Source organism: Delphinus delphis, unplaced genomic scaffold, assembly GCF_949987515.2.
Source record: "Delphinus delphis unplaced genomic scaffold, mDelDel1.2 scaffold_465, whole genome shotgun sequence".
Classification (NCBI taxonomy): domain Eukaryota; kingdom Metazoa; phylum Chordata; class Mammalia; order Artiodactyla; family Delphinidae; genus Delphinus; species Delphinus delphis.
This window is the reverse complement of record NW_027193086.1, coordinates 73017-84897: the sequence shown is the minus strand read 5'-3', so window position 1 is coordinate 84897 and position 11881 is coordinate 73017. Positions and strand designations below refer to the sequence as shown.

The 11881-nt window shown below is 64.9% G+C and overlaps 10 non-coding genes across 10 annotated transcripts; 6 read left to right on the top strand and 4 right to left on the bottom strand.

Moving 5' to 3' along the window:
- Positions 1-875: 875 nt before the first annotated feature.
- TRNAG-GCC (transfer RNA glycine (anticodon GCC)) lies at positions 876-946 on the bottom strand. The gene has a single exon. It is a non-coding gene; the product is annotated as a tRNA-Gly (tRNA).
- Positions 947-2048: 1102 nt separating this feature from the next.
- Positions 2049-2131, bottom strand: TRNAL-CAG (transfer RNA leucine (anticodon CAG)). Its single transcript has one exon. It is a non-coding gene; the product is annotated as a tRNA-Leu (tRNA).
- Positions 2132-2703: 572 nt separating this feature from the next.
- TRNAD-GUC (transfer RNA aspartic acid (anticodon GUC)) lies at positions 2704-2775 on the top strand. Its single transcript has one exon. It is a non-coding gene; the product is annotated as a tRNA-Asp (tRNA).
- Positions 2776-3638: 863 nt separating this feature from the next.
- On the top strand, positions 3639-3710 carry TRNAG-UCC (transfer RNA glycine (anticodon UCC)). Its single transcript has one exon. It is a non-coding gene; the product is annotated as a tRNA-Gly (tRNA).
- A 278-nt stretch (positions 3711-3988) lies between these two features.
- On the top strand, positions 3989-4060 carry TRNAE-CUC (transfer RNA glutamic acid (anticodon CUC)). The gene has a single exon. It is a non-coding gene; the product is annotated as a tRNA-Glu (tRNA).
- A 4048-nt stretch (positions 4061-8108) lies between these two features.
- On the bottom strand, positions 8109-8179 carry TRNAG-GCC (transfer RNA glycine (anticodon GCC)). The gene has a single exon. It is a non-coding gene; the product is annotated as a tRNA-Gly (tRNA).
- A 1105-nt stretch (positions 8180-9284) lies between these two features.
- Positions 9285-9367, bottom strand: TRNAL-CAG (transfer RNA leucine (anticodon CAG)). Its single transcript has one exon. It is a non-coding gene; the product is annotated as a tRNA-Leu (tRNA).
- Positions 9368-9939: 572 nt separating this feature from the next.
- TRNAD-GUC (transfer RNA aspartic acid (anticodon GUC)) lies at positions 9940-10011 on the top strand. The gene has a single exon. It is a non-coding gene; the product is annotated as a tRNA-Asp (tRNA).
- An 847-nt stretch (positions 10012-10858) lies between these two features.
- TRNAG-UCC (transfer RNA glycine (anticodon UCC)) lies at positions 10859-10930 on the top strand. The gene has a single exon. It is a non-coding gene; the product is annotated as a tRNA-Gly (tRNA).
- Positions 10931-11208: 278 nt separating this feature from the next.
- On the top strand, positions 11209-11280 carry TRNAE-CUC (transfer RNA glutamic acid (anticodon CUC)). The gene has a single exon. It is a non-coding gene; the product is annotated as a tRNA-Glu (tRNA).
- The last annotated feature ends 601 nt before the right edge of the window (positions 11281-11881 follow it).

The following is an 11881-nucleotide window of genomic DNA, read 5'->3' as shown; positions in this document are numbered from 1 at the left end:
CACCAGAAAGTAACACAATGTTTAAACCAACCATACTGCTACGAAAAGGAGAAGACGACGAAGGGGAAAACAAGAGGGCAACGGGACAGAGGCAAGGGCAGGATCCTTGACAACGTAGGATTTGGAAAGGATCGGGGGGGAAAAGTGGCGACATAGGAGGGGGGAGGGGCGTGTTTGTGGGAATAGGCAGGAGGCTGAGGTGGTGGTGCTGGGGGTGCTGTCCCGAGGGCTGATGCTGTTGGTGGGAGCAGAGGTTCAGGGGAGGGGTTGGTGTTTGTCGTGCTGATGGCGCTGGTGGCAGTAGCGGTGGAGGAGCGGGCCGGTGTTGGAAACGTGTTTCTGTTGAGGGTCAAAACGTGAATCTAGAGTGTGGTCTGCGATGATAGTGTGGACTTCTTTGGAACTCCTCGTGCAAGTGAGCGCTTTTGGGACTCTCTAGGAAACTGGGATGTATCGCTCCCAGAGGTGGCGACTTGCTTGCTGCTGGTTGTGCAAAGATAGTATAATTTTCGGAGTGGGGGCAGAGTGAGGCAGAGAGCTTGGACACGTGGCGAAAGGTGAAGAGGTTGGGCTGTGCGGGTGCCAGTGTGGGGTGTTCCTTACGGTGACAAGCGGGACACAAGCGGGGTCGGGGTCAGGAAGAGAACAAGGACAAGGAAGGGGTCTGGGCGAAAGAGTGGCTGAGCCCGCGAGGTGTCAGGTCCTGGAGGCCTGGCTCCCGGGTGTGTGTGGGGTGGGGGCGTCTGCGTGGGAAGGACAGGGGCCGGGAAGGTACAGTGGTGAGCGAGCTGTTGCAGGACCGGTGCCTTGAGTGTGGCAGCTGGGAAACCCAGCTCCGCTTTGGGGCTGCGGGCACCAAAAGGGGACGCTGCGTCTGCATGGGCCGGGAATCGAACCCGGGCCTCCCGCGTGGCAGGCGAGAATTCTACCACTGAACCACCCATGCACCGATGGCCGCCGGCGCCCGCCGCTGCCCCAGCGGCGCCCAACGCTGCCCCAGCGGCGCTCGCCGCCAACCGCCGGACCCTGGTCACTGCTCGCCGCGTGGGCATGGGCTCCATTTGAGCAGGAGGCCGACGGGCCACCTGAATGAGAGGCTCCGGGCACTCTGGCGACCCCAGGGCGCGAGGCGGTCGGAAGCACCGATGGATGGAGGGACGCAGGCGGGCTCGGCCTGTCCTGCGCTTTCTCTGCCGTCCACGGAGCCGCGAGACTGCCGGTGTCGCCAGAGGAAGCCAGGAGGCGAACCGGCCTGGCCCGCGCCCGAATCCCAGTCAGGGCAGGCGAGGCGTGGCCGCTGCGGCTGAGCAGCGACGTTCCTCTCAGCCCCCGCCCGGCTCCGACGCAGGCAGGCAGGCAGGCAGGCAGGTGTGGTCCGGCCAGGGTCCCAAGGCGAAAAAGCACCGAGGGCACGCACCACAAGGCAGTCAGGACGCTGTCGGCGGCCACCTCGCTGTGGCTGTGGAGGGAATGGAATGGGCAGGCAGGCCGTTGGGTCTGGCGGGAAGGACAGGATGTTGGAAAGAGGGAGAGCTGCTGCTGGCGGAAATGGAAGGAAGGCTGTGAGAACGAGTCCGCTGTTCACCGGGCAGAAGTCGGAGGGCGGGCGAGGCGTGGAGGGCTTTCCACACGCGGCCGTTCTGCGTGTGGCGGTGGGGGCGGGGTGGGGCGGGGGAGAGGCCGTGGGGGGGGAGGGGCGAAGGCAGGCAGGCAGGCAGGCAGGAAGACCAGCAGCAGCAGCCGCCAGCAGGTGAGGAAAGATGTGCTGCGAAGGACTGAAGGGCTTCCTGGTGTGGGTGCAGGTAGGAGGGGGCGTAGGAGCTGGCGGGGAGGGCGTTTTTCCGGAAAGCCCGTGGCCGGAGGGTTCGTAGCGGGCCGTTTCTGCCAGGCCCGCGGCCGTGGCTGAGAAGGTCCCGCGTCTGAGAGGCGTGGATGTCCGGGCCGCAGTTTGGAGAGGCGGCAAGAGTGCAAGGCGCGAACGGACTGGAAGGCAGTAAAGCGCTGCCCTAGGGCCGGGTGCGTTTGTCGGGCGGGCCAAAAGGCTGGCTTGTCAGGAGTGGGATTCGAACCCACGCCTCCAGGGGAGACTGCGACCTGAACGCAGCGCCTTAGACCGCTCGGCCATCCTGACGGCGGGCCTGGGCGTGCGCGTGGCCGCTCGGCTGGCTGGGACCCGACGCGACGCGCAGCCCGGTGCCCTTGGCGGGACGCGGTGCTCCGCGCCAGGCGCGCGGCCGAGTGGGTGAGCGATGGAGCGGGCGCGCGGCGGCCGACGGGGAGCAAGGCCAGACGACGCACCTGGCTCCGCCGCGCTGGCGCCCTCGCCCAGCCCTGGCCCCGGACGGAGCCGGGCCGCGTCTTGCCAGCCCCTGCCGCCGGCCCCCACCCGCGCCTCTCCTCGCCGGCCACGGCCAGGCGCGCGCCCACCCCCTCCTCGCAGCCTTGCTTTCGGTCTCAGGCCCCCTCGTCCCGGCGCGATCCCCGCGTCGGAGGCAATAGGCAGCGCGCACTGGGAGCTTTCAGCGCCACTCGGGTCCGGGTCCCTGTCGGGTCGGGGGCCGCTGCTTTGGAGGACGCGGTTGGTGTGGCGTTGGGTCGGGTCGGGCACGTGCCGGGCGCCCGTGGTGGGCAGGGGTCCGGAGGACAGGGGGAGGCGTCGGCCGGCAGCCCGAGAGCGTCCGGGCGCGGGGGCGGTGGCCGCCGTCCTCGTTAGTATAGTGGTGAGTATCCCCGCCTGTCACGCGGGAGACCGGGGTTCGATTCCCCGACGGGGAGGCAACACGCCCCCTTTTGGTGGCTGGCGCCGCTCTCTGTCCCGCCGCCTATCTCCCAAGGACCCTGCTTCTCCGCCCTGTGTTCTCCGTCCTCCAGCGAGGCGCAGGGCCCCAGCGCGTGCCCAGCCTGCCCACCCTCGACCCCCTCCAGCCCTCCAGCCCTCCAGCCCTCCAGCCCTCCAGCCCTTCCTCGTCGCCGGGCACTCGGTCGCCACGGCCGAGCGACGGCCTCCTCTGGACACCACAAGCTCTCGATGACGTTGCGGCCCGCCCAAAGTGGCTGTCTCCGTGGGCTCTTGCGTCGCGACGCAAGGCTGCGCAGCTATGCACAGCTGCATAGGTGCCCAGCTGCCGGGACGGGTGGGAGGCGGATGAGTGCCGTCCCCTGTCGGTGCGGGAAGTGGCCTGGCCAGGCGCCGGGTGGAGAAGGGCTTTGGCGAGCCGGGTGCTGGAAGATGCGTGCGCCGTGGGCGGGGGCGCGCCGCGGCGTGGAGCCGAGGGACCTGGAGCGGCAAGGCAGCGAGAGCGCCACCCTGAGGCGATCGGGCGGGTGGTCTAGGGCAGCTTCGTGGGGCTGGCGCGGGTGGGGCGCCGGGGGGCCTTGGTGGCGTCTGTGACGTCACAGAGCTGCCGGCCGGCGTGGCGTCGGGGCAGGGCTGCTCCAAGCGGCGGCGGCGGCGGCTGAGGAGGAGGAGGAGGACGAGGAAGAGAAAGGGGAGCAGGAGGAGGAAGAGAAGGAGGAGGAGTCGGAAGAGAAGGAGTCGGAGGAGGAGGAGGAGGAGGGGGAGGGGGAGGAGGAAGCGGCGACGAGAGTGCGCTCGGGCGAGCCCGGTGCCGGCGTCTCGGGGCGGCCCGGGCTGTGCAGCGTTGGTGGTATAGTGGTGAGCATAGCTGCCTTCCAAGCAGTTGACCCGGGTTCGATTCCCGGCCAACGCAGCGGGCTGACCTTTTGCCGCGCTGCGCGGGCGGCCGGCCGGCCGGGGACCCGTGAGGGAGAGCTGGGAGCAGGGAGCTCGGTGGCCCTAGCGGCTCTTCTTGTGTGTGCGAGAAGCAGGCGCGCAGTGTTCTGAGGGTGCTGCGAGCAGGAAGGACGGGAGGACACGTGGATTGCCAGGGGCGGCGTGTGGCTGCACTTGGAAAGGCCGGGTCTTGGCGCCAAGGTGGCGCCGAGCGGCTGCTATGGGTCGAGCAGGAGCCGTGGTAGAGCCCGACGCTCCCTGGTGGTCTAGTGGTTAGGATTCGGCGCTCTCACCGCCGCGGCCCGGGTTCGATTCCCGGTCAGGGAAGCCTTTCTTCTTCCTCTCTACCTCACACCGTCCACATCCCACTTTTAGGCCACGCTTGCTCCGCGGCCTCGGCGTCGCGCCCTGCCCGACAACAACCGCCCGGTGCCCTGCACCTGCAGCCCAAGCCCTGCCAGGCAACCTCCACCCTCCCTGCCCGGCCAGACCTTTTGGCCGCACTGGCGCGCGCCCACTCGAGGCCTTCGACGTCCCGTGTCTTCGTTTTCACACGCTTGCCTCAGCCCCAAACACGAATGGCCGGGGCGGCGCCTCTCCCCGCCGAGGCTGTGTCCACGAGCAAACGCCCCCGCCTGTGTTTGGACTCTCCAGCAGCACTGCTTCTCCCCCACGGCGACAGCGGCGGCGGCACCGACGGCGCTGTCACACGCGGTGCCTTCTGACAGCGCCGGATCCCCTGTGGAAAGGAGCACCGGTGGGCAGACGGGTGCTTCGCAACACCGCAGCAGGTTTCCTGAACGCCCTTGCCGGTGCCTTGGGGGTGGCTGACAGTGTGGGATGAAGGTGTTTGTGGCCGTGGTCGGTGGCCACCCCACGCGGGCTAGGGAACGGAGCAGAACGAGCCCATGGAGAGAGGGCGGCGGTGGGCCGCGTGCTGGGAGGTGCGAGGAAGGACCTGGGGTGTCTGGCTGGAGCGCGGGCAGGAGCGGGAGGTGTTGGGCTGGCAGGGACCTGGCCCGGGAGAGCGGCTGGCCGCTCAGGCAGGGGCTCAGCAGAAGCTTGGTGTGGTGGGGGCACCTGGCCCGGCACGTGTGTGCGGGTGGGTCAGATCAGGGGGCGGGGTGGGCCTGGAGTAGGAGTGAGTCTGAGGAGCGCTGGCAGAAGTGAGACTTCCGGGCAGGACATTTGACAGTCGGGCCTGGGATACAAGGGGCAGGTGGCCGGGAGAGGGGTCCGAGCCTCCAGGCTGGGGGGAAGGGCGGGGTGTGTGAACGGGCTGTGGGGCGTGGAAGATGGTGGGAGAGGACCCCTTCGCGGTGGGGTGGCGGGTGAGCGCCCCAGACTGGTGTGCTGTGCGGCAAGGTGGTCAGGCCAAGCAATGGGTTGTTACTGGGGGCGGTGGGTAGGAGGCGGGCAAGAGAACAACAGAAACGGAGAGCGCCACAGGGGCTAGGCGGGGTCCGAATCGGGTGGGGGCATTCTACTGCCCCAGAGACACACATCACCTCTCATCGGGAGAAACCATCCAGCCTCAGGTGTGTGTGGTGGCGGGGGTCGGGGGAGGAGGGGTTGAGGTTGAAAGAGGCCAAGGGAGAGGTCCCGTCTGATCCAGCAATCCCACTCCTGGGTGCGTAGCCAGAAATGACTAAACAAGAGTTCAGAAAGGCCCAGGCACCTCCATGTTCACAGCGGCACTATTTGCACTAGCCAAGACGTGGAAAAAACCCAAGTGCCCGTCAACGGGTGGCCAGTACAAGAAGAGGTCGTATCTATGTAGTACGAGCTATCACTCAGCCATCAATAAAAAAGAATGAACTATTGCCATTTGCTGCCACAAGACTGCTCCCCGAGAATATTACGCTTCGTGAAGTATGTCCGACAGAGAAACACAAAGATACGTGGAATCTCAAAGGTACTACCGCTGAATCTATGTGCGAAACAGAAACAGGCTCACAGACCTGGAAAACACAGTGATGGTTACCCGAGGGAAAAAGGAGGGGTGGAGGGATAAATTAGGAGCTCGATGAACCGATACACCGTACTTCATATAAAGGAGATAAGCAGCAAGGATTTACAGAATAACACAGGGAATGATATTCAATATCCTGCAATAACCTATACTGGAAATCAATCTGACACAACATTAGACATGGAAAACAGTATCCCCTTTGCTGTACACCTGAAACTAACTCAATGTGGTTAATCAACTCTTCTTCCTAAACCACAAGTACTAGTCCTTAAAAGTAAGTAAGTAAATAAATAAATATATAAATAAATAAATAGGAGGAACTGAGCCATCAGATGATCCAGCAATCCCCGTCGTGGGTACACAGCCGCCAAAGAGAAAAACTGTTGTTTGGAGAGATCCCCGCACCCCCGTGTTTGTAGCTGCGCTACGTGCCACAGCCAAGACACAGAAAAAACCCATGTGCCCATCAGCAGTCGGCTGAGAGAAAAAGATGTGGTATATATGTACTGTGGAGTATTACTCAGCCATTTCAGAAAATGAAATATTGCCATTTGCCACAATAAGGATGGTCCTAGAGATTATTACACTTGGTGAAGTAAGTCTGACAGAGAAGCACAAAGATACGTGGAATCTAAAACGTAATAGAAAAGAATGTATGTGCAAAAGAGAAACAGACTCCCAGACAGACAAAACACACTGATGGTTACCCGAGGAGAAAGGGAGGGGTGGAGACATAAATTAGGAGCTGCGATGAACAGATACACCGTACTTCATATAAAAGACATAAGCAGGGGGCTTCCCTGGTGGCGCAGTGGTTGAGAGTCCGCCTGCCGATGCAGGGGACACGGGTTCGTGCCCCGGTCCGGGAAGATCCCACATGCCGCGGAGCGGCTGGGCCCGTGAGCCATGGCCGCTGAGCCTGCGCGTCCGGAGCCTGTGCTCCGCAACGGGAGAGGCCACAGCAGTGAGAGGCCCGCGTACTGCAAAAAAAAAAAAAAAAAAAAAAAGACATAAGCAACAAGGATTTCCAGTATAACACAGGGAATGATATTCAATATCGTGTAGTAAGCTATCATGGAAAGCAATCTGAAACGTTATTAGACATGGGAAACAGTATCTGCTTTGCTGTGCAATATTACTTTGCTGTGGAATATTACTCAGCCATACAAAAGAGTGAGATACTGCCATTTGCACCAAGAAGGAGGGACCTAGAGTATATTACACTTAGCGACGTAAGTCAGGCAGAGAAGCACAAAGATACGGGGACTCTAAAGCGTACTACAAACGAACGTATGTGCCAAAGAGAGACAGACACACAGACATAGAAAACACACTGTTCGTTACCCAAGGGGAAAGTGTAGGGCAGGGGAAATTCCGGAGCTGTGATTAACAGAGAGGAAATACTATACATAAAGCACACAAGCAACAAGGATTTACCGTACAGCACAGGGAACTGTATTCATGTGTCGTGATAACGTATAACGGAAAATAACCTGGAAAAGGACATATAACTGAATCACTTTGCTGTACACCAGAAAGTAACACAATGTTTAAACCAACCATACTGCTACGAAAAGGAGAAGACGACGAAGGGGAAAACAAGAGGGCAACGGGACAGAGGCAAGGGCAGGATCCTTGACAACGTAGGATTTGGAAAGGATCGGGGGGAAAAGTGGCGACATAGGAGGGGGGAGGGGCGTGTTTGTGGGAATAGGCAGGAGGCTGAGGTGGTGGTGCTGGGGGTGCTGTCCCGAGGGCTGATGCTGTTGGTGGGAGCCGAGGTTCAGGGGAGGGGTTGGTGTTTGTCGTGCTGATGGCGCTGGTGGCAGTAGCGGTGGAGGAGCGGGCCGGTGTTGGAAACGTGTTTCTGTTGAGGGTCAAAACGTGAATCTAGAGTGTGGTCTGCGATGATAGTGTGGACTTCTTTGGAACTCCTCGTGCAAGTGAGCGCTTTTGGGACTCTCTAGGAAACTGGGATGTATCGCTCCCAGAGGTGGCGACTTGCTTGCTGCTGGTTGTGCAAAGATAGTATAATTTTCGGAGTGGGGGCAGAGTGAGGCAGAGAGCTTGGACACGTGGCGAAAGGTGAAGAGGTTGGGCTGTGCGGGTGCCAGTGTGGGGTGTTCCTTACGGTGACAAGCGGGACACAAGCGGGGTCGGGGTCAGGAAGAGAACAAGGACAAGGAAGGGGTCTGGGCGAAAGAGTGGCTGAGCCCGCGAGGTGTCAGGTCCTGGAGGCCTGGCTCCCGGGTGTGTGTGGGGTGGGGGCGTCTGCGTGGGAAGGACAGGGGCCGGGAAGGTACGGTGGTGAGCGAGCTGTTGCAGGACCGGTGCCTTGAGTGTGGCAGCTGGGAAACCCAGCTCCGCTTTGGGGCTGCGGGCACCAAAAGGGGACGCTGCGTCTGCATGGGCCGGGAATCGAACCCGGGCCTCCCGCGTGGCAGGCGAGAATTCTACCACTGAACCACCCATGCACCGATGGCCGCCGGCGCCCGCCGCTGCCCCAGCGGCGCCCAACGCTGCCCCAGCGGCGCTCGCCGCCAACCGCCGGACCCTGGTCACTGCTCGCCGCGTGGGCATGGGCTCCATTTGAGCAGGAGGCCGACGGGCCACCTGAATGAGAGGCTCCGGGCACTCTGGCGACCCCAGGGCGCGAGGCGGTCGGAAGCACCGATGGATGGAGGGACGCAGGCGGGCTCGGCCTGTCCTGCGCTTTCTCTGCCGTCCACGGAGCCGCGAGACTGCCGGTGTCGCCAGAGGAAGCCAGGAGGCGAACCGGCCTGGCCCGCGCCCGAATCCCAGTCAGGGCAGGCGAGGCGTGGCCGCTGCGGCTGAGCAGCGACGTTCCTCTCAGCCCCCGCCCGGCTCCGACGCAGGCAGGCAGGCAGGCAGGCAGGTGTGGTCCGGCCAGGGTCCCAAGGCGAAAAAGCACCGAGGGCACGCACCACAAGGCAGTCAGGACGCTGTCGGCGGCCACCTCGCTGTGGCTGTGGAGGGAATGGAATGGGCAGGCAGGCCGTTGGGTCTGGCGGGAAGGACAGGATGTTGGAAAGAGGGAGAGCTGCTGCTGGCGGAAGTGGAAGGAAGGCTGTGAGAACGAGTCCGCTGTTCACCGGGCAGAAGTCGGAGGGCGGGCGAGGCGTGGAGGGCTTTCCACACGCGGCCGTTCTGCGTGTGGCGGTGGGGGCGGGGTGGGGCGGGGGAGAGGCCGTGGCGGGGAGGGGCGAAGGCAGGCAGGCAGGCAGGCAGGCAGGAAGACCAGCAGCAGCAGCCGCCAGCAGGTGAGGAAAGATGTGCTGCGAAGGACTGAAGGGCTTCCTGGTGTGGGTGCAGGTAGGAGGGGGCGTAGGAGCTGGCGGGGAGGGCGTTTTTCCGGAAAGCCCGTGGCCGGAGGGTTCGTAGCGGGCCGTTTCTGCCAGGCCCGCGGCCGTGGCTGAGAAGGTCCCGCGTCTGAGAGGCGTGGATGTCCGGGCCGCAGTTTGGAGAGGCGGCAAGAGTGCAAGGCGCGAACGGACTGGAAGGCAGTAAAGCGCTGCCCTAGGGCCGGGTGCGTTTGTCGGGCGGGCCAAAAGGCTGGCTTGTCAGGAGTGGGATTCGAACCCACGCCTCCAGGGGAGACTGCGACCTGAACGCAGCGCCTTAGACCGCTCGGCCATCCTGACGGCGGGCCTGGGCGTGCGCGTGGCCGCTCGGCTGGCTGGGACCCGACGCGACGCGCAGCCCGGTGCCCTTGGCGGGACGCGGTGCTCCGCGCCAGGCGCGCGGCCGAGTGGGTGAGCGATGGAGCGGGCGCGCGGCGGCCGACGGGGAGCAAGGCCAGACGACGCGCCTGGCTCCGCCGCGCTGGCGCCCTCGCCCAGCCCTGGCCCCGGACGGAGCCGGGCCGCGTCTTGCCAGCCCCTGCCGCCGGCCCCCACCCGCGCCTCTCCTCGCCGGCCACGGCCAGGCGCGCGCCCACCCCCTCCTCGCAGCCTTGCTTTCGGTCTCAGGCCCCCTCGTCCCGGCGCGATCCCCGCGTCGGAGGCAATAGGCAGCGCGCACTGGGAGCTTTCAGCGCCACTCGGGTCCGGGTCCCTGTCGGGTCGGGGGCCGCTGCTTTGGAGGACGCGGTTGGTGTGGCGTTGGGTCGGGTCGGGCACGTGCCGGGCGCCCGTGGTGGGCAGGGGTCCGGAGGACAGGGGGAGGCGTCGGCCGGCAGCCCGAGAGCGTCCGGGCGCGGGGGCGGTGGCCGCCGTCCTCGTTAGTATAGTGGTGAGTATCCCCGCCTGTCACGCGGGAGACCGGGGTTCGATTCCCCGACGGGGAGGCAACACGCCCCCTTTTGGTGGCTGGCGCCGCTCTCTGTCCCGCCGCCTATCTCCCAAGGACCCTGCTTCTCCGCCCTGTGTTCTCCGTCCTCCAGCGAGGCGCAGGGCCCCAGCGCGTGCCCAGCCTGCCCACCCTCGACCCCCTCCAGCCCTCCAGCCCTCCAGCCCTTCCTCGTCGCCGGGCACTCGGTCGCCACGGCCGAGCGACGGCCTCCTCTGGACACCACAAGCTCTCGATGACGTTGCGGCCCGCCCAAAGTGGCTGTCTCCGTGGGCTCTTGCGTCGCGACGCAAGGCTGCGCAGCTATGCACAGCTGCATAGGTGCCCAGCTGCCGGGACGGGTGGGAGGCGGATGAGTGCCGTCCCCTGTCGGTGCGGGAAGTGGCCTGGCCAGGCGCCGGGTGGAGAAGGGCTTTGGCGAGCCGGGTGCTGGAAGATGCGTGCGCCGTGGGCGGGGGCGCGCCGCGGCGTGGAGCCGAGGGACCTGGAGCGGCAAGGCAGCGAGAGCGCCACCCTGAGGCGATCGGGCGGGTGGTCTAGGGCAGCTTCGTGGGGCTGGCGCGGGTGGGGCGCCGGGGGGCCTTGGTGGCGTCTGTGACGTCACAGAGCTGCCGGCCGGCGTGGCGTCGGGGCAGGGCTGCTCCAAGCGGCGGCGGCGGCGGCTGAGGAGGAGGAGGAGGACGAGGAAGAGAAAGGGGAGCAGGAGGAGGAAGAGAAGGAGGAGGAGTCGGAAGAGAAGGAGTCGGAGGAGGAGGAGGAGGAGGGGGAGGGGGAGGAGGAAGCGGCGACGAGAGTGCGCTCGGGCGAGCCCGGTGCCGGCGTCTCGGGGCGGCCCGGGCTGTGCAGCGTTGGTGGTATAGTGGTGAGCATAGCTGCCTTCCAAGCAGTTGACCCGGGTTCGATTCCCGGCCAACGCAGCGGGCTGACCTTTTGCCGCGCTGCGCGGGCGGCCGGCCGGCCGGGGACCCGTGAGGGAGAGCTGGGAGCAGGGAGCTCGGTGGCCCTAGCGGCTCTTCTTGTGTGTGCGAGAAGCAGGCGCGCAGTGTTCTGAGGGTGCTGCGAGCAGGAAGGACGGGAGGACACGTGGATTGCCAGGGGCGGCGTGTGGCTGCACTTGGAAAGGCCGGGTCTTGGCGCCAAGGTGGCGCCGAGCGGCTGCTATGGGTCGAGCAGGAGCCGTGGTAGAGCCCGACGCTCCCTGGTGGTCTAGTGGTTAGGATTCGGCGCTCTCACCGCCGCGGCCCGGGTTCGATTCCCGGTCAGGGAAGCCTTTCTTCTTCCTCTCTACCTCACACCGTCCACATCCCACTTTTAGGCCACGCTTGCTCCGCGGCCTCGGCGTCGCGCCCTGCCCGACAACAACCGCCCGGTGCCCTGCACCTGCAGCCCAAGCCCTGCCAGGCAACCTCCACCCTCCCTGCCCGGCCAGACCTTTTGGCCGCACTGGCGCGCGCCCACTCGAGGCCTTCGACGTCCCGTGTCTTCGTTTTCACACGCTTGCCTCAGCCCCAAACACGAATGGCCGGGGCGGCGCCTCTCCCCGCCGAGGCTGTGTCCACGAGCAAACGCCCCCGCCTGTGTTTGGACTCTCCAGCAGCACTGCTTCTCCCCCACGGCGACAGCGGCGGCGGCACCGACGGCGCTGTCACACGCGGTGCCTTCTGACAGCGCCGGATCCCCTGTGGAAAGGAGCACCGGTGGGCAGACGGGTGCTTCGCAACACCGCAGCAGGTTTCCTGAACGCCCTTGCCGGTGCCTTGGGGGTGGCTGACAGTGTGGGATGAAGGTGTCTGTGGCCGTGGTCGGTGGCCACCCCACGCGGGCTAGGGAACGGAGCAGAACGAGCCCATGGAGAGAGGGCGGCGGTG